Here is a 22,226-nt window from a genome sequence, read left to right on the forward strand (position 1 = left end):
AGCATGTCATCAATATAAACTTTCATTGATTTACCTATTTGTTCCTCGAACATTTTGTTTACTAGGCGTTGGTAAGTAGCTCATGCATTTTTTAGCCCGAAGGGCATCACATTATAACAATATGTTCTATACTTGGTGACAAATGAAGTCTTTTCCTGGTCTTCCTAGTTCATTCGGATTTGATTATACCCGGAATAGGCATCGAGAAAAGTAAGGACCTCCTGAGTTCGAGATCGCTTTTCCCTCACAATCGATGTCTTAGTGCGTTTAGGCACCGGCCTTTGAAGGGTATCAACACCGCCGATGATCATGTGGATGACGTGCTATGGTTCTTCTTGTTCGTTTTGTTTGCCAAAATCCCTGTTTTTGAAATGGTTCTTCGCCCCGTCGCTTAAACATTCTCGAAGGTGCCCTTTATTGAATAACCGGGCTACCTCCTCTCTTAGTTGCCTGCAATCTTCCGTTCTGTGGCCATGGGTGCCATGATATTCGCACATTTGATTGGGATTCCTTTGGGCAGGATCAGTCGGCATGGGTCAAGGCTATTTAGTGTCTTTGATGCGTCCGATAGCCGACACGATGGCGGATGCATCAATGCTGAAGTTATACTCCGATAGTCGAGGTGCTTCCTTAGATCCGGTAGTCCTGTCAAACCCACTTCTATCCGTCAGCCCCCGAGACCCTTGACCTCGATCACTTCTTCTGTTGCTTTGTCCGGGGTTACGTCTCGATTCATTGATTTTGTGGTTTCCACTATACGGTCGGTATCATTCCCCTGATCGAACCTTGTTCTCGATTGATATCCCTTCGAGCAGCGGGTTCAGCCCCCAACTGATCATCTTTGACTCTAATTTTTGATTGGTACCGATTGTGCATGTCGGTCCAAGTGATAGCTGGGTACTCGATCAGGTTGTGCTTCAGCTGCCGTGATGCCGTCGAACTTCGTTCGTTCAAACCTTGAGTGAAAGCCTGAACAACCCAATCGTCTGTGACTAGTGGCAGATCCATTCGTTCCATTTGAAAACGAGATAAGAACTCTCTTAGTATCTCGTTATCCTTTTGTCTTACCTTGAAAAGGTCTGATTTCCTCGTTGCGACCTTTATGGCCCCGGCATATGCCTTTACGAAAGAATCTGCTAACATAGCAAATGAGTCGATCGAATTCGGTGGTAAGTTGTGATACCAAATCATTTCTCCCTTCGAGAGGGTCTCTCCGAATTTTTTTAACAACACAGATTCGATTTCATCATCCTCCAAATCATTGCCCTTGATGGCACACGTGTAAGAGGTGACGTGTTCATTGGGATTGATCGTTCCGTTATATTTGGGAATTTCGGGCATACGGAATTTTTTGGGGATTGGTTTTGGGGCTGCACTCGAGGAAAAAGGTTTTTGCACGAATTTTTTGGAATCCAACCCTTTTATCATTGGTAGAGCCCCCAGGATCTGATCGACCCTGGAATTATATGTTTTTACTTTTTTATCGTTGGCTTCGACTCGCTTTGTGAGTTCCTCGAGTATTTTAGTAATTTCGGGAATAGTCCTCGATTCTTGCTCATTTGGCCTCACTATGGTTAGCTCTATTTTGTGGGCAATTTCTCGAGGTGGACTGGGCTCTGGCCTGCTCGGTAGCTGGGTTTGGCTCTGCAACTGAGTTATCGCTACCTGTTGGGCTTGCAACATTTCAAAAATCATACGCAAGCTGACGCCGTTTTCCTCAATGTTATGGGTGTCTCGAGCTGCAGACCGAGTGCCACCATGAATGCTATTTTCAGGTTCAGAATGTAGGTTCGCGTCAATAGCTATATGCGAATTGATATCTATCGGAACTCCGATCCGAGCTCCAACGGCGCTGACAAATGGTCTTTCGGTACTAGGTGTCAAGTTGTTGTTCTCATATAGTAAATTGCTTTTCTCCGTTTGTGGATGTAGGTCACTTTGACCGAACCATGTTAAATTTGTGTCTTCTTTATATGCTTTAATTGTCGTTGTTATAAACTTCCATTGTCTTTGTTATTGTCATTATACCGTTATTTGGCTAAATTTCGCACTACCTGGGTTACCGATCCTAACATATTGGTTAGAATTTCAGGTTGAAAGTCGGAGAAGGTGATATAAACAAAGTGTATATATTTTGTATGTTGGGTGTAGAAACGGCATACAAGATATATACAACAAACATAATTATATACAAGTTGTATATGTTTACTCGAAAAATGGATAGAGTTAAATTTGTACGTAGTTCTAAGGACATGTGATATACCTTAATACAAATCGTAAGGATAAATAGAAATATCAAATATGGATTGCAAAGAATGCAAAATAAACAAGGTTGTAAAGAAGATGATTTTTAGGACTAAGCAAGATGAATCAATTTATAAAGCTTAAAAGAGTAACTCTTGAATATAGGAGAATATGGTACTTGAATTACAATATAAGCCAAAGAACTACCCTCTACAGAAATGTAGCCATCCTCTTTATAGTGGAGGATTTTACTTTAGATATAATTAAAAATACACAGTGGAGAACCCATGATAAATCAGTTTTTCCCTAATTTCTGCCGAGATTCTCTCCCTTAGTGTGTTTGCAGCGACTCTTGTCTGTGAGCTCGAGCTCGATCGGCCTCGGTGCTAGTCGGTATTGCTTCTAGAGCTCGATGTGGACTCGGAATCAGGTGATGATTCAGGCTCGGTATCGATTAGCTTCTGCCCCTTAAGCTCGAAATCATCTCATCATAGTTCGATTCAGACTCGAGCTCGATAGTGACTTCGAACTCGGTGTTCGACCTATACCTGAAATCTGAAGCTCGTCCATACCATCTTCAGAACCATCTCGATATTACGAAGTCTTTCTTCGTTCCATTATGTTTCGACCTCGATCAATCGTACGAAGGCCGAAATCTGTGTCGACCGTATACAGTATATAAATTGTACGTGATTTGTAATTTTAACGGAATTTTATAGAAAAATGTTATATTCAAGTTGTAGCTAAATTGTAGCTTTTGAACGGATTTATATAAATTTCGTAAAAAAATTAATAACTTTCTGTAAATAAAAAAATATAGATAAATATGGTAAATAATTATGAAATTTTATGGTTATACGAAAAGTCCCGGTTATCAAAAAAGGAAGAGACGGGTGAAGAAGAAATAGTGAGATTTGAACCTATAGTTATCGCGTGAGAATTTCTCAACTTGTAAAAATTGATCGCAATCTAATCAGCTAGATGTGCTCTAGACCTATCAAAATTGGTTTTTGAATTATTTTGGATTGGAAAAGTACTCCTTTAACAACCATGGTTGGGCTATTTTAATAGCGTGTTTGGCCAAAAAAACATTTGGCAATTTTTTTTTTTTTTTTGTTGCAAAAATTAAGGTGTTTGACCAAGTTTTTAGAAGAAAAAAAATACTTTTAAGGAAAAGTAGAAAAATGTAGCTTCTCTAAAAGCACTTTTCTTAAAACACTTTTGAGAAAAATAAACTTAGAATTAGTTTTCAAAAGCTTGGTCAAATACTAATTATTGCTCAAAAGTGATTTTCAAATTAATTAGTCAAACACAAACCGATTCTAACCAAAAATACTTTTTTGAAAAGCGCTTTTGAAAAAAGCACTTCTCAAAATAAGCAGATTTTTGAAACTTGGCAAAACAGACTACTCCTTCTGTTTTAAATTAGATGAGATACTTCCTTTTTTAGTCTGTTCCAAAATAAATGACACATTTTTAAATTTGGAAATAATTCAACTTTAAACTCTTTATTTTTTACCCATTTTACCCTTAATAAGAAGCTTTATAACCACACAATTGTCATGACCCCACAAAATTTTCACCCCTTAAACTTTTAAGACCACTCGTTTTAAAATCTTCTTCTTTTTTCTTTAATTTTATGCCGAATCAAATTACCTCATCTAAATTGAAACAATATAAGTTTTAAAGTCACCTCCTCATTGTAGACTAATTTTAGAACGTGTCACATTCCCTTCTTTGAGTATAGAAAACTGCTAGATTATTTTACGATAAATAATTAATTGATAACTAAACAGCCAAAACTTAAAACTCTTTTTAGTGAACCCCCACATATCTCGAAATTTCATAAAAATTCATGAAATATTCACAAAGAGATCAAAGACATCAAATATTGTCTTTATCAAAACAATCTAAGTGATCAACGGATGTTCTTTCTTTTTATGGAGATCAAATACATCCTAAAGAAGTTCGCATTATTCTACGTTCGAGAAATACGTTGGTTAAGCCCTCGAATTACGGAAAATAATCTAGAGAGAAGAATCAAGGGAACAAACAGAATTATACCCGGATCATTTTATCAATAAAATTATGTTTCTTCATATTTAAGGGAAAAAAAAAAAAAAACACCTCTACCTTCAACCAACTATTACAAACCTTGTTTACGAGGGTTTGGCAACATTTCATTTTCTTTTCCTTTGTTTTTTGTTTTTTGGTGTACAACTCCACTTTAAATTGAATTGTTTCCTGTTAGTGTCTTTAACGAAATTTAATTTTGATTTGATTGTACCTTATATTATAATTTGGAGTGCGTTACGTCTTCATTGTTGATTAACATATTTGTAATTATGGCCAATATTTTGGCTAATGGAGTCCATCTCACATAAGTATAAACATATCTGCAAAGTATAGACTTTGTTGACAATATTCATTGGGACCCAAAAATATTGCATTGTGTTGTGGACATCATTTGCACAAGTTGTATCTCTTCTTTTATACCTAAGAGCCCAAGACTTTTTTGCCTATAAAAGGGAAGCCATTAGTTCATTTTAGACACACCAACAAGACTTGAGTCTTCATTTCTTGTTTCTTCCTTTATTCCTTTATTAAGAGTGTTTTGTATGAAAGTTAAGCGTAGGGAAGCACTTGTGTGAACCCTTTCTTTGGAGTGATCTTGTGAGGTTATTCTCTTAGGATTTTTGGGATTAATTAGAGTGTTTACTCTAAGCTTGTACTCTCTTTTGTACTCATATTGGTATAGTAAAATTGCTCCTCTCCGCTTGTGGACGTAGGTCACTTTGACCGAACCACGTTAAATTTGTATCTTCTTTATATGCTTTAATTGTCGTTGTTATCAACTTTCATTATTTTTGTTATTGTCATTATACCGTTGTTTGACTAAATTTCGCACTACCTAGGTTCTCGATCCTAACAATTTGATATCAGAGCCGGATCTAACCGGGTTTATTTCAGTAGCCAATATGACTTTAACAAAGACTTATGTTAAGAAATTTGATCGAAGTGCAAATTTCAGAATGTGGTAATTAAAGATGGAAGCTATCCTAACTCAGGATGACTTAGATTTGGCATTGCAAGGAAATGAAAAAAAGACGGATAAAATGACGGAAGAAGAGTTTGCCATCATAGACAAAAAGGCAAAAGCAATTATCATTTTAAATCTCTCAAATGAGGTTTTACGTGAAGTTTCTATTGAAACCACAGCCAAAGGCATGTGGAAAAAATTGAAAACCTTATATATGAAGAGGACGGTGAAAAATAGACTTTACCTAAAGCAGAAGTTTTATACAATTCGTATGGGTGAAGGTACCTCTATTATCTCTCATCTTGACACCTTTGATTCCATTCTTATGGATTTGAGTATTATAGATGCTGAAATTAAAGATGAGGATCAAGTCGTGTTACTGCTTTGTTCTCTACCCCCATCTTTTAAGCATATAAGAGATATTATGCTTTATGCAAAGGATAATATCTCTTATAAGGATATTAAATCAATCTTAAAATCAAAAGAATAGATAGATAGAGTGTCGCTATTGTCAAAAGAAAGGTCACATTATCTCCGAATGCTATAAGCTGAAAAATAAAGAAAAGCATAAGGAAAGGAAAAATGAGCACAAAAATACTTACACTGCCGAAGCAAGTGTAACTGCTGATGAGACTGAGGGAACTATTTTTTTAGCAACTAATTATAGTTTCAAATCTAACAATGAGTGAATTTTATATTCGGGTTGTTCTTATCATATGTGTCACAATCGTTATTTATTTACCATATATGAATCTATTGGAGGTGGAGTTGTCTTGATGGGCAACAATGCTGCCTACAAAGTTTTTGAAAAAGGTACAGTCTGAATCAAAATGCACGATGGTGTGGTGAGAGTTCTCACTAATGTTAGGCATGTTCCTGACTTGAAGAAAAATCCCATCTCTTTGGACACTCTAGAATCTCTTGGGTGCAAGTACGTGGGTGAAGGTGGAGCTCTGAAAGTTTCTCATGGTGCTCTTGTGATCATGAAAGAACACAATCTGGTTCGTTGTATACTTTATTGGGATCCATTGTTATAGGCCCTACTACAGTTTTGGTATCAGACAACTTGTCTGATTTTGATGGCATTAAATTTTGACATATGCCCATTTGGGCTTTTGCGGAGAAGGTGGAGCAAATTTACTATATCAACCAAAATTAGGCCAAGGTGAAAATTTGTAATTATGGCCAATATTTTGGCTAATGGAGTACATCTCACATAAGCATAAGTATCTTTGCAAAGTGTAGACTTTGTTGACAATATTCTTTGGGACCCAAAAATATTGCATTGTGTGGTGGACATCATTTGCACAAGTTGTATCTCTTCTTTTACACCTAAGAGGCCAAGACTTTTTGCCTATAAAAGGGAAGGCTATTAATTCATTTTAGACAAACCAAAAAGGCTTGAGTCTTCATTTCTTGTTTCTTCCTTTCCTCCTTTATTAAGAGTGTTTTGTATGAGAGTTAAGTGTAGGGAAACACTTGTGTGAACCCTTTCTTTGGAGTGATCTTGTGAGGTTATTTTCTTAGGGTTTATGGGATTAATTAGAGTATTTACTTTAATTTTGTACTCTTATTGGTATAGTAAAATTGCTCCTCTCCGCTTGTGGACATAGGTCACTTTGACCGAACCACGTTAAATTTGTGTCTTTTTTATATGCTTTAATTGCCGTTGTTATCCACTTTCATTGTCTTTGTTATTGTCATTATACCGTTGTTTGGCTAAATCTCGCACTACCCGGGTTCCCGATCCTAACAATTTGAAAGATAACTTAAATGGTGAAAGTGTAATCAGCAGTGATTTACTAGCTTTTATTTATTTATTTCGAAAGGGGTCAAAAGAAAGAAAAAAAAGAGGAACTTCGACAAAATCACAAGCTCAATCAAAATTATTTTGGCTAATTGTCAACAAGTAAATTGAATTTCTTGGATTTCATTTTTTTATTGTGAGATACAATGATGCAATTTAGAACATCTGTGTTGCTTGTTTGCTAGGCTTTGAAGCAACTCCTCAAGTGAAAATAAATTGAATTTGGAGAACTCAAGAGAGAGACACGGCGGTAACTTTAATTGCATCGAATAAAAATGCAAATATGAACTGTTTATTAGTAATGATATTAATTATCAACTTGACAATTTAAATTTTAAATTAAGTATTTATTACTTTGTAACTAAGCTTAACGGGTGATTATTCCTTTTAAAAATAATAATTGCTACATAATCAAGTTGTTCTAATTAAACTTTGATCAGAATCGCGTTGAGTTGAATTAAGTTAAGCTAATATAATCGAGTTTGAGCTTAAATATAACTGAGAACGGTAAGTGTAAATATGTCTAAGAGTTCCTCCGAATTTTCAAGAGGTTCAAAATGTTGGGTAAAAATGACCTAGAGATATTCTTAGTATGACTTAATATTGTTTGCTTTTTGACCAAATCGGTAAAAGACTTCACACTATTAAGACTATTAAGTGTATAGAATACCTTATATGTAATGTGATATAAACAAATTTAATGAAACACTGATAAAGCGATGAAGCGTCAAATTTGTTCGCTCTATTTTTAAAACAAAATAAGAGTAACTAAAGAAAATAGGCAAAATCAAGATTTTGTACTGCTCTTAATAGTATAAATATGAAGAAAAATAATATTTTAAATACTTAGAAAGAAAAATTCCACATGATAAGTCTAAAAATGCTACTACTACTTACTAGTTTTGCATGATTGGTCAAATTACAAATGCGATCAAGATAACTTAAAATGGTCCAAGTTAGCTTTTACTTTTGACACAAAAAATAACAAGGGGAGAAAAGCATGAGTACTTTACTCACATATCTTCCATTGAACTATGATTTGGGTGGTTGCTTTTTTTCCTCTGTGCCAAACCAAACTTGTCCTTTACCTCTTACATCTCAAATACTAGTCAAGAACTATTTTTATCTACCCACTCTCATAAAACAAAAGGGAAAAAGTTAAATAAAGAACTCAAATTGTAATTTTAAAAAAAAGGACCACAGTTTTTGGCTATATCCACAAAGTAGTGGAAGGTTGGCACCTTAGAACATAAATCACCACTTCAAAGAAAGATATTCTTATCCCCTTCTTTTTTGTTTTCTACCCTTTTTATGAAAACTAGCTTTTATGTGAAGATGCTTATATTATATTCACTTTCGGTATTATTTTTTGCACTTTAAAGCTTTTCGAATCATCAAGAGTTAGTTCATGACATGAACCCACTGTGAAATGTTTTTTCCCTTCATTTTCTAAACTACTCTACCATTTACTTTTTGTCTTCAATTGGGAATTTCTTTTGTTTTCCTTTCTCTTTTTCTTTTTCCCTAATGAAGGAAAGTGACCCAAAGTGCGAATATTTTTAAGTGGAGATTTAGTCAATTGTAGAAGAATTGTGTCTAAGTGATCATGAACTTTGATCTTTTATATTTCCTCTTCAAACCTTTTTGAAGCATTAAGGAGGGATGTGGCTAATTCTTGAAATAGCACTAAAAGTGGGAAGATATAATGGAAAACACATTTGTCTTGGAATGATTCTTAAAGCAAGAACACAGTGGTATTCCTGTTGATAAAAATTCCATCATCTTATAAGTGGTTTCTAAGGCTATTGATTAGTTGATGCTTTTTTATATTTTATTACTTATATCATATAAAACTGTTTTTTTCCTTGCAAATGGTATTAATGAACTTATGATTCAGTCACTTCTCAAAAGAAGCGGAGAGATTTTCTTGTTTTGGAATACTTTCCATGCTTAATTTTGCCGGTGTAATCTTGTTCATATTATCAAGTCTCAACTCCGAATAAAGAAGGATGGTACTAACGTAAAATTAGCAAATTCATGATGAGTCACCAAAATTTAAAAATATCTAGATGAAGAAATATATTTAATAAGGATTCGTACGTACACCTAATCAATTTCAACTTGTATGAGACTGAAATTTTGCAAGCGAAAATTTTCAAGGGTTACTATTCTACTCTAGCAAGCTATATAGTCGAGATTCTTTCTTTCATTGCTTCTTCCTTTGTTGTTTTTATTCATTATTTTATTCTAATATTCTCCCTTTACATTTCACTGATCATGTAAAATACATCGAAGAAGGTTTACTAATTAGCTGGCCTGCAAATAATTTGCTAACATGTGTGATAGTGGAGTTGAGGATTTTGTCTCCACGGATATTTGTAGTAAATCATTTGGCTTCGATGTGTCGGAATATATTACTGTAATAATTAGTGACACAAATAAAAACTTAGTCAAAATAATAACAAGTGCTTGATATTCACTGTCTTGGAAATTATTAGTGCTCTCCCACATTCTTGAAAATTTATTGGGTCTATTACCAACGTTCCTTGGGAAGTTATCAGTGCTTTGCCATAATGGCAAAAGAATAAATTGGGGTTAATGTTCACATTGGAAACATTAATATGCTTCTTTAATTAGGAACAGCTTCTAATCTAAATATTAATATGTTTAACTTCAATTCTCATTATCATTTTTTTCCCATTCTTCAGTCCCCAAATATAACGTTTAAAAAAAAATCTTACCAACAAGATTGACCTATTAACCCTGTAGCATTCTCTACATTGGCAAATAAGAAACAAGTTGGTACATATCAAATTCACAAAGGACTATTCTTTTTTCCAGCACTACTAGATATACATTAATGGAAAACTTAACTTGGTAAAGGGAGGACTGATTCCATAAATTTAAAGTTTGAGTGGATATTCTCATCATTTCAAATATTAAAATGAAAGGATACAAAAGAAGTAAAAAAATATTCTATTTGAGTATCCAGATAAAATGTCAAGCTATAATTAATTATTAAATGATATAAACAATCAATGCAATCTCCAGTAAGCAAACTGTGCTTGGTCTTACATGTCAAAAGATGTTGTCACGAAAGGTATCAACACACTTGGAACTTGTATTTATTTAGTAATAAAATAAAATCATTGTGTCTATCCTTATATTTTAATCATTTCAATTTTCATGGCCTTTAAGTGGGAAGTTGCCAACCAGATGATTTACTAAGAAAAGGATGCCCATGGCACATGACGTTTTAACCAACCAAAATATTTAAAGAGAAAGAGAAAGGGAAAATAATATTATTTTTTTTAAGTCAAGATAGAGCAATTAATTGATAATCCTTTATTCTCAAGAAGATTTGATGTGACTCCTTGCTTTTTTCTTGTTTGGAATCATTATACTTGGACGATCTCGTTCCTTTCTTTTCTAATCTTGGTCTTAGCTGGGTGATTAGCATTTGTCATTATTAAATAAACAGATAAGCATGTAATCATATTATACTTCCTCATCCAATTAATGGGACAACATTTGATTGAATACAAAGTTCAGGAAATATATGCGACTTATATAAAATACACAATTAAAAATGCTCATATATATTATGGGTTAATTTCTAACTTATATATTATTCAATGTGATGATAATCCATTATGTTTCAGTATCACAGCGGAAAAAACAACAAGAATTATATTTGATTCTTTATCTCTAATAAAAAGCAAAGTAAACATAAAGAAATTCTTGATACTCCACGACATATTAACAATTTATGGTACATATAAGTCACTCTTCGGAAAAACAACTAAATGAATCAGAACATATTAAAATGATTGTAATATTTGACAAATTTTGTTGACATCATAATTCATATATTTGAATTTCCATATGGTAGGTCAAACAGGAAAAATAAATACTTCAAATCTTTGAAAAATAATTGGGATTGCTTGATTAATTATTTTATTATTATTTCTCCCTAAACTTGCAAAGTGAAGGGTCAATTATCTAACCCGAACCTTCCTACCTACAGAAAATTGAGATCTTGGATCATCCCAATTATTCTATTCAAACAACCCAAAATGACTTATATTATTCTTTTAGATATTTTAGAATGAGAATAGTAAGAAGTTATTTTCCTTTTTTTAAATATGTCATGATCAATAAGTGGGGATGGCTTTCAGAATATTTATGAATCCATAGCCAGCAACTATTGTTTCGAATTTAGCTAATGCAGGTCTTCTCACATTTTATTCTTGGTCGCTGATGCGTATGTAATTGACTAACTTGTCATCTATAAATTATTCTTTATTTATTTATGTATAACTGTTTTCATGTGTAAGCAATGTTGCGACCAAACACACTCACGCAAGTATACGCGGTCGTCAAGTAATAAAGTGACTAAAAGTCGAATGTCGAACCCACGAGAACTTATGATTAACTATTAACTAAATTAGACTATCCTAGTTATCTAAACAAGAATTAAACCTAAAAATATTTGATTCTAAACTAATTAAATAAAAAAAATATAAATAATGAACTTTGAACAGAGAAAGATCGGATTTTTATGATATCAATGTAATGAAAACGATCTAGGGTTATGGGCTATCTAACAATCCTATTGTATTCTTCAATTGAATTGACCGACTAATTTATCTAGCTTATTGGTTGACAGGGTTAATATTGATCATAAGAATCTGTCGAGTTCTTACTCGCCTATTCAAGCTAACCTAACGCCTATATGTCTATGGAGTTAGAATCAACAAGAACGCATTTATAATTCCTGTAAATCAATCAAGCAAGACAATTAGGTATATGTCTATCCTAACCACGAATCCGTTCCCCGATGTCCGAGTTCAAGAACTTGCCCTACTCAATCCTATATGCAATATAGAATTCCCACTTTCGAGTTCAATTCTAGATTCGTAGATTATATTCAATTGGTGATTAAGCAATTAAATAATTAAGCGCAAGATTGAATAAATAAACTAATATGATAAATCAAGAAGTCAAAATCAATATCCGAATAACAATAGTCATGAAAGAACCACAACCCTAGAACGTGAAGTTTGCTCCATATAGGCATGGTAGCCAAACAACAAATCATACAAAGAAACATAAAAATTACTAAGTTTGGTGGGAGAAAGATGGAACTTGATGAATTCCGGCCTCCACAGCTTTGTCGTGGCTTTTCCCCCCTTTCCAATATGTTAGATAATCTAAAAGAGGCATTTTTGGCTTATATATTGCGTACAAAAGTCGTGGGCCAAAGTTCTCCTATTCCTAATCCGACTTGGCTACAGGGATTGATGCATCCACCTCGTCCTCCACTTCTCAGCTTCGCATGCTAGGGTGGATGCGTCGCATCCACCCTTTGTTCCTCCTTCTCAGTGTTGCCCAGGTGCGGATGCTATGGCGGATGCTATGGGCCAACTTCACTGCTAAGGGTGCACGGAATCCAACCCTTCTTCCTCTACCTAGAGCACCTTTTCTTCATATTTTTGCACTCCAAACACCCTAAATCATCACACACAACTCAATTAGTCGTAAAACCAATAATTAAACCATGTTGGGCATTTTAAGGATCAAATAGCATCAAAAAACGGTTAAAAATATGGGTAAAGTAACATCAACACATATCAAAATATGCCCAACATCACCACCCCACACTTAAACCTTTGTTCGTCCTCGAACAAACCATCAATATAGTAGACGAAACAAAATTAAGCTCTTATCATTCAAAGCTTACTACACCTATGACCATGGTCATTTGCCACAATTAGGCTCTAGAATATGCATCATATGCACTTACCTTTACTTATGTCATTCTTTTAAAAATATTCAAACAAAGACAACATGCTCACAATAATCCTAACCTCAAAAACCGACTGAATGTCACAATGCACTCATGGCTTGAACACCCAACATCATAGAGAAGTCTAATAACGTTACCTATCCCTCATGAAACCATGTGCCCTTACAACAAGAATAGGAGAGCGAGGTCAATCCACACATTCGAATCTCATGATCAAATATATTTTAATGACTCACATATATCAAATAAAATTGCTCACTCTCACAGAGAAGTCACGTGCATGCAATTGGTACCATAGGCTTGCCCTTAATGTAAATCTCTACTAATGTAAGCTCGCTCGATCTAAAATTAATTAGGACTTTTTCATGGTTGTAATGTGGGCTAAGGGAAGGGTAGGATATATTTTAGGAATAGTGACTCAATCTCCTAAGCACTTTAACACATCATCAAATAACTTAAGCGCAAATTCTTCAACACCACTTCAATTTCACAAATAATATCACCCCCAACAATATTTTCTCTTTCTTTAAGCACTACTTTAATTCATACCCACTAGCAAGAACAAGACAACAATTTATTCATCTATATTTTTCTTTCTTTTTTTCCAGATTTTTCTCTTCTTCTTCTTTTTTTCTTTTTCAATTTCCGCTATTGGTGTATTATTTTACAAAATAAGTACACCCTTTTTTCTTTCATTGATTTCACTCAAAAGTCACCCCACACTTAGTCCCTTCTTACTTCTTTTAGCGCTCATCTAACAATTAAAGTGCTTTAAGGTGGTAAAAGAATCAAAACAATATCAATTAAGAATAAAAAGGGTATAGGCTTATAATGTGGGTACCAAATAAAAGTCAATAGGCTCAAAATGATTAACTAGGGATAAATTTTATTTATGATAAGCAATAAGCTCAAAAAGATCAAAGAAAGCCTAAAATCAATTCTCAAAACGAGCATCACCTAAAATTTCGCTTCAACTCACATACCGGGCAAGTTCTAGACACAAGTACAATACATGGACTACACAAAAAATCTCACCACACATGGCACATGACTCACTAAGGACGATCATATTCCGACTCTCAAGCAATGCAAGTATTCACGGAGCCACGAGATATTAAGCATTAAGCACAAGGTGAACATAAGTCATGTAAACGAGACATAGGTGCCACAAAATATGCTATCCAATATATAAAGGCATCAAGATTAATATCAAAATATAGGGGAGATACTACACATGCCAAAGCATAAATATGCTACTATGAAACAAGTCAATGGCGCTTAGGTTCATCATTCTTCCTCCTTTTATTTCTTAAATTCCTAATCTACTCGGAAAGAAAAAAAAAACTACCCGGTTCAAACTACATCCCATGAAAAAGAACCAAGGCACAAAGAAAAATCACAGGGGATTATTACTACCTAAAGAAAGCTAAAAGACATATTTTTGGATTTTTATTTAGACTTTAATCCCTCAAGAAAACAGTCTAGGAGATCAATCGTCGGGAAAAGTCCAATGTTTTCTACTTTTTTCATTTTTTTTTCTTTTTTTTTCTTTTCACAAAAGCTACTACACTTAAGAATGAGTACTACAACTAAGCTAAAATAGCACAGAAACTCATCCAAACGATCTCCTCACCCCACACTTAAAATTTTGCAATGTCCTCAATGCACATTATAAATAATAAGAGGGTAAACGAGACTCCCTGGTAGGCCAAAGGCCGAAGCAATAGCGGCTCACGAGGTACTCAGACTTCCCCCAGGCATCGTCCTTTGTGTGGGCACCCCACACTTAGTCCTCACCATCTAGCTCGCTTTTGCACTCTTCTAATGGCTTTGCTTCCTATGCTCATAATCCTACAAAACAAAAATAAATACTACAAAATAATAAAAATAAAATAAAATAAAAAGTAAACAAAAATAAAAGAAAGCAGTAACGCTGGGTTGCCTCCCAACAAGCGCCTGATTTAACATCGCGGCACGACGTGAATCGCTTTTTTGCCTCCACCTCGAACTTATGAATTGAGTCCCTAACATGGCATCCAGTTTGCGGCTATGTTCCAGTGGTGGGGCTACAAAGATAACCAGGCCAAGTAATAAATTTTTCACTCTACACTTCTCGGCCTTTAGATGAGGAATGTATTTTTTGCTTTTTGGCATGACAAATTCAAGAATACAAGCACTCTCATCCTCACTCTTTGACTCCCCCATAGGCTCAGATGGCTTGATTACTATCTTACTATCTAAACACAATGTGAAAAAATGATTGGCATGAGGACCAATACACCCTAACTCTAGAATTGTATTACTCTTTACATCCTCATATTTACATACACAAGACTCTTCAAATATAATATTATCTACTTCCTCACATGGCTCTAGTGTACTTTTTTCAACATAGACATTATCAACAAAAATATGCTCGAGTGATTGGCTCTCCACTTTTAGCTCCTCAATTTGGCGTATAAGCTCATTTTCAGCTTTACACAACTCATTACTGTTTTGTTGGGTATTAGACGCATCAACCTTTGTATTCAATTGAGCCTCTAAGTCGTAAATAGTAGTGCCAAATTTATCGATCTCTTGTCCCAATTCGGCTCTTCCTTCTATAAAGTATCTCATCTCATTTGTAATTTCCTCACGTTGAGCCTCATATATTTCTAATCTTTCGGATTGTTCCACCAGCGACATATGGCTCAAAATCTCCACTTTTTCAAAATTATCTTCTTGCTGGTACTCGCTCTCTTCATTCAATTCTTCCATATTGGCCATCATTCTTGTGATTGCTGCCCTCAATCTTTTCATATCTTTTTTGAGTTCATCCTGTTGCTCTGCTACTTGCCTCAGAATATCCCTAATATATGTATCAGGTTCCATATCCTGCCCTTCATTGCCCCTATCAAACTCAGAAACATCATTAGAAAGATCATAATAAGGGCTCAGAGAAGGATGAACAGGATTAGGACAACCATCCCAATGGCCATTTTGACCACCACACATATTACAAATATTCCACTCAAAGGATTGAGATTGTGCGCACAAATCGGTCCCGGGAATATTCTGACAATTTTTTCACCAGTGGGGTCCTCCACAATATGGAAAAGAATCATCAAAATAAGAATAACCATTATTCGAATAATTTTCATTCCAAGATGCCATGTTAAAATAAATAACAAATACTAACTAAACTAAAAAAAAATGAATAGATAAAAAAAAATGTCTAATCTAGAAAAATAGCTAATTTCTAAGTCCCCGGCAACGGCGCCAAAAACTTGTTGCGACCAAACACACTCACGCAAGTATACGCGGTCGTCAAGTAATAAAGTGACTAAAAATCGGATGTCGAACCCACGAGGACTTATGATTAACTATTAACTAAATTAGACTATCCTAATTATCTAAACAAGAATTAAACCTAAAAATATTTGATTCTAAACTAATTAAATAAAAAAATATAAATAATAAACTTTGAACAGAGAAAGATCGGATTTTTATGATATCAATGTAATGAAAACGATCTAGGGTTATGGGCTATCTAACAATCCTATTGTATTCTTCAATTGAATTGACCGACTAATTTATCTAGCTTATTGGTTGACATGGTTAATATTGCTCATAAGAATCTGTCGAGTTCTTACTCGCCTATTCAAGCTAACCTAACACCTATATGTCTATGGAATTAGAATCAACAAGAACGCATTTATAATTCCTGTAAATCAACCAAGCAAGGCAATTAGGTATATGTCTATCCTAACCACGAATCCGTTCCCCGATGTCCGAGTTCAAGATCTTGCCCTGCTCAATCCTATATGCAATATAGAATTTCCACTTTCGAGTTCAATTCTAGATTCGTAGATTATATTCAATTGGTGATCAAGCAATTAAATAATTAAGCGCAAGATTGAATAAATAAACTAATATAATAAATCAAGAAGTCAAAATCAATATCTGAATAACAATAGTCATGAAAGAACCACAACCTTAGAACGTGAAGTTTAGCTCCATATAGACATGGTAGCCAAATAACAAATCATACAAAGAAACATAAAAATTACTAAGTTTGGTGAGAGAAAGATGGAACTTGATGAATTCCGACCTCCACAGCTTTGTCGTGGCTTTTTCCCCCTTTCCAATATGTTAGATAATCTAAAAGAGGCGTTTTTGGCTTATATATTGCGTACAAAAGTCGTGGGCCAAAGTTCTCTTATTCCTAATCCGACTTGGCTACAGGGATTGATGCATCCACCTCGTCCTCCACTTCTCAGCTTCGCATGCTAGGGTGGATGCGTCGCATCCACCCTTTGTTCCTCCTTCTCAGTGTTGCCCAGGTGCGGATGCTATGGCGGATGCTATGGGCCAACTTCACTGCTAAGGGTGCACGGAATCCAACCCTTCTTCCTCTACCTAGAGCACCTTTTCTTCATATTTTTGCACTCCAAACACCCTAAATCATCACACACAACTCAATTAGTCATAAAACCAATAATTAAACTATGTTGGGCATTTTAAGGATCAAATAGCATCAAAAAACGGTTAAAACATGGGTAAAGTAACATCAACACATATCGAAATATGCCCAACATCAATCAACATATAAAAAAAAATAGAATAGAATAACCCCCTTTTGTAAAAGGTGAACTGAATTATGGTGCACAACATGCAACAAATAATGCTGTCCTTGGTCAAGGCTGGCTCAGGAAATAATTAGTCATTTGGAAGAGGCAATCAAGAACACTTCTTTTGAATTACTAAACGATAAAAAATATTGAGCTGCAAACTTGTAGGCTCCAAATCAAACTAGAGAAAAAAATAACTGAAAAATACATGACAAACTCAACATTCAATAGCACTTCGCAAAATTATTCTAATGACACCATCATTTAGACTTTTTGCACAATATTAAATCCATGAATTTTGCACTTCTCTTTTTAAAATATAATTCAGTTTTCTAAAACACTGGAAAATCCTTTTCTTTTTCTCTTCGGGTTTGTTGCTTTTACTTTAAGGAAAGAAATGAGAGTTGGACTCATAGATTAATCTTTCAACAAAACCTAAGCCAAGATGCCTATGTAAAGCTTTTCTAAAATGTGTACCTTAGAAGATTCAAGGAAATTAAGCATAAGGTGCCGCAATAGTTCTGCCTACCAATAATAATGGCCTTTAATAACCAACATTACAAGACTATTGAAAGTCCAAAACCATAACCAAAAGAAAGAAAAACTGTTGATTTTTTTCCCCGCATTTTTCCTGGTTGACCTAGGAAAAATATATTCAGCAAAAAAAAGGGAATTGAAAAAATGGCAATGAAAAAGAAACTCTTCACGGGTTGTCGGCATTTTGTCAAAGGGAAAAAGTTATATTAGTATGCAGTATCTGACCTTATTATCATATATGTGTGTTCTTTGATTTTCATAAAAAGATTCTAACAATAACAGATGTATCGTGTAGTCAATTTGTATCATTATGCTATGCACAAAGTACCTCAAATATGCATTTCACATATTTTAATTTGATACTTATAGTACATTGTTTACTATTTGGAAATAATTTTATTTTAATTATTTTTTATTTTACACCTGGTAATATATTTTTATTGCTAACCACAAAAAAGTCGTGTCATTAGAATTATGAGTTCACATGTTAGACTTTATTTCTTTAATTTTGTGCTAATTTAAACTCCGCAAAAGTAATGTGATATTTCTCGATACTCGTCTTTAGGGAGTAACTAATTCCTCATCAGCAAAATACAGGCTAAGAGGTAGTACTAATATTTTGTACTTTTAACTTTTTTGTATTATAAATGACGACAAAAGCAAAAAAGGTAAACACCAACAGAATGGTGCACTATGAGAGCAGGTAATCTTTTCCTCTTTCTCGTAGAATAGGTGGTCCGTACACAGACAACACGCAGTTAGGACTAGGGACAAGGTAACAAAACAGGGAAACCCGCACATGAAACAGAAATTAAAATGGGTCCCACCTTTATAGTACTATCCGTGGGTCCCGCTATGAACGTGGCAACGCAGTTTCCACCTCACACGTGCGACAGTGTGGGCCGCACCTTACAGTACAGAAAAGGAAAATACCAACAAACAAAAATTAATTAAAGAAAACCTCCCCTCACGTTCCCAACGAGCCTCTCGAAATCATCAATTTTTTCTTCAATATAATAATAATAAAAGGATAAAAAAGGAAAAAGGCCAAAAGATATGAGCAATAATGCGGTCTAACGGTGGCGTGGGCGTCTGATACAGTGAAAGATCAACGTGGCATAGACCCAAAATGTCAGTTATTGCCGCTAATAATCTCAGACACGTAATCACGTCATCCCCGCAGTTTTCACTATATTCAAGAAGAAAAGGAATACGATATTTTTTGCCTATAAATCAGCTGACTCGAGTGACTTTCATTTATTAAATTCTAGCAAAAATCCAAATATTATGGGGACTGGTAATGGGTGTGAAGATTCTTTTGTTTATTTATGGAGAGATAGAAAGATAAGTAAGGGATAAAAATTTAATGTAATGGAGACTACCAGTATTTCTTTATTTTTACTGTTGCACGGGAAATATAAATCCCCAGTATACAAGGCATTGAAACCGGGAAATTTGAGAGTGCTTAGGTAACTTTTACTCGTATACAAGGTAGAAGAATAAATATTTATGTCACACCATAAGAACTTATTCTCAAAGATATCACTTGTGGTGGTAAAAAAAATTATTATAGTAATTTTTGCAAATATAATTAAAAGGATCATCTTGCAAATTGCAATACCAAACTTGTGCATAGAGTGATTCAAGTTATATATTACTACTTGTATAAATATTGTTAAATTAACAGTAAATTTTATTTTGTAACAAATGGTTTCAGCTTGTCATAGTACTGCACATTCTTAAAACTTGAAATATTTCTCACGTTTCCTATATTTATTTAGGCATAATTTTATAAGTTCAAGAACTTATTTAAATAAATTATAATATAATTGTTTTTGTGTAATCCATGTTAGATAACATGTTTGTCAGTCTAGTTATAAAGAATAACATATTTTAAATTTATTTTTGTTTTTTAGTTTATTTATAATGACATTATCTTAGAAGTACATAAAAGATATGTATATCTGACGAGCGCAAACACAACACAACATAAAAATTAATGTTCGCTAGCCAAAAATAGTATAGTTATGATTATCGTATCCACAGAGATTGAATTTAAACAATGTTCAAGTAATTTCTATCTTAACGCTATTCAAGATGATTAGCACATTGGTTGGGATGATTAATAACTAAAATTAACTATGAAACTAAACCAATTGACAATTGATCACTCAAAGAAAAGAGTTAGAGCAATACTAAAATATCAATTGGAGAAATAAGGGTCGTGGAAAGATAAGTGCAAGATAGTTATTTGGGACCCAACTCTAGCTCAATTCACTCTAATGTTCTAATGATTCTCACGAATTCACTCGATGATTAGTTCAAACGTGTAGTCAAGACTCCTCTCTCGATTAAATCATAACTCTACAAGGTGAACTAATATAAGTACATGAAAATATGCAAGCAAGAGAATATGGATTAGTTTTCAGAAAAATGTCTCTCGAATATTCTCCTAACTTGATTTAACCCACAATTCAACAAGCTCTTTAATTACTTAAGAGAATCACTGAATTAAACCAAACAAAATAATGCACGATAATCACCACAGTATTTCTCTTTCGATTAGATAAACTAGTAATAAAGTTGCAAATAGTTCAAAGCTCTAACGAGCGCAAAACACACACTTAAATTATGCTCGCTAGTCAAAGATAGTATATTATAATTATCGTATCCACATGGATTGGATTTAAACAGTATTATCGTAGTTTGTAACTAGATTGCTATCTAGGAGGATCAACAATGGAGATATGTATGACTTATAACTACAAATAACTAAGAATCTAAAGCTATTGACTAATGACAATCGCAACAAAGGTAAGCAAGGAAGTTATCAATAGAAAAAAAAATGGGTTGATAGAATAGGTGCAAGGTAATAGTTCGGGATCTAACTCTAGATAATTCACTTCTAATATTCAAGTGAGTCTCTCGAATTCACTTAATTATCAGTACAATTGTTTAGTAGAAACTCCTCTCTCGATTAAGTCTCAACCTCACAATATGAACCAATTTAAGCTCGGTGAAGATATACAAGAATTCATAATGGATTTGTCTTTACGAGAACATCTTTCGATTATCCTCCTAACTAGGTTCAATCAAAGATTCAACTAGCCTCTTTCGATTTCTTCGAAGAATCTACGAACTCAACCAGCAATATAGTGCAAATATATCACAAGTTATGCCTCTCTCGATTACAAGAACAAGTGAACATAGATGCAACAATTTAATCTTCCCAAAACGATTCAAATACATAAAAATAGAGTTATAATCCACAAACAACCATCAATACACCAAATCCATCAAAACCCAAAAGATTCTACTCCATGGACATGGCGAAGTTCTTCACAAATGAAATAAAAGTATAGGAAAATATAAATACAATCCAAACTCGGATCTTGAGTGAGGAAGGAAGGATGAAATCCTTGTGCTATTGCTTCTCCCTCTTCTCCTTAGCCTCCTTAGGTCTAAGGTATGTCAAAAGTCGCAGAAATGATATTTTTACCGTGTATTTAACTATCCCCCAAATAACCCAGAACGAAAATACCCTTTTTAGCGAAAATGGGAAGATACTGCAAGAATTTTGCACTACCCCGTCGCGCGGCAGTATAGTTTGCTTAGAGTAATTCGTTTCTTTCCAGTTTTGACATCCTTACTTGGTACTCGACCCCCGAACGCGATCCCGGTTTAATCCCTTGGGCTTCTATTTAGACTTCAAATCTCCAAATAGCTCGAATTTGCTTCGTAACATCAAAATAATTCGGAATCACTCCTACACGGCATAAAACACACAATAATTGCAAAACACTATTAATTAAAGCTCAACATAAGTAAATTACAGTAAATTAGAGTGCAATAAGCGACTAAAATACGAGATTATAGCCTACCATCAAGCTTCATAAACGAATTCAATTAAAGAACTATAGTTAAAATCTATAAATAACAATCAAAATACCATATACATCAAAACCTAAGGGAAACTACTTCATAATCATAGAGGAAGTCATCACAAATATAATTAAAGAGTAAGAAAACATTAATCTAACGTTACAATCAAAACTCTCATAATGAATTGATGCAAAGATGATGAAATCTTGTCTCTTGTAGACTCCAATGCTCTCCAAAAGCTTCTAAAGTCAAAAGTTTTTTAAAATTCGTGTTTTTGATGTATTTATACCATGTAGG

The sequence above is a fragment of the Nicotiana tomentosiformis genome, chromosome 2 (genome assembly GCF_000390325.3).
Source record: "Nicotiana tomentosiformis chromosome 2, ASM39032v3, whole genome shotgun sequence".
NCBI lineage: Eukaryota > Viridiplantae > Streptophyta > Magnoliopsida > Solanales > Solanaceae > Nicotiana > Nicotiana tomentosiformis.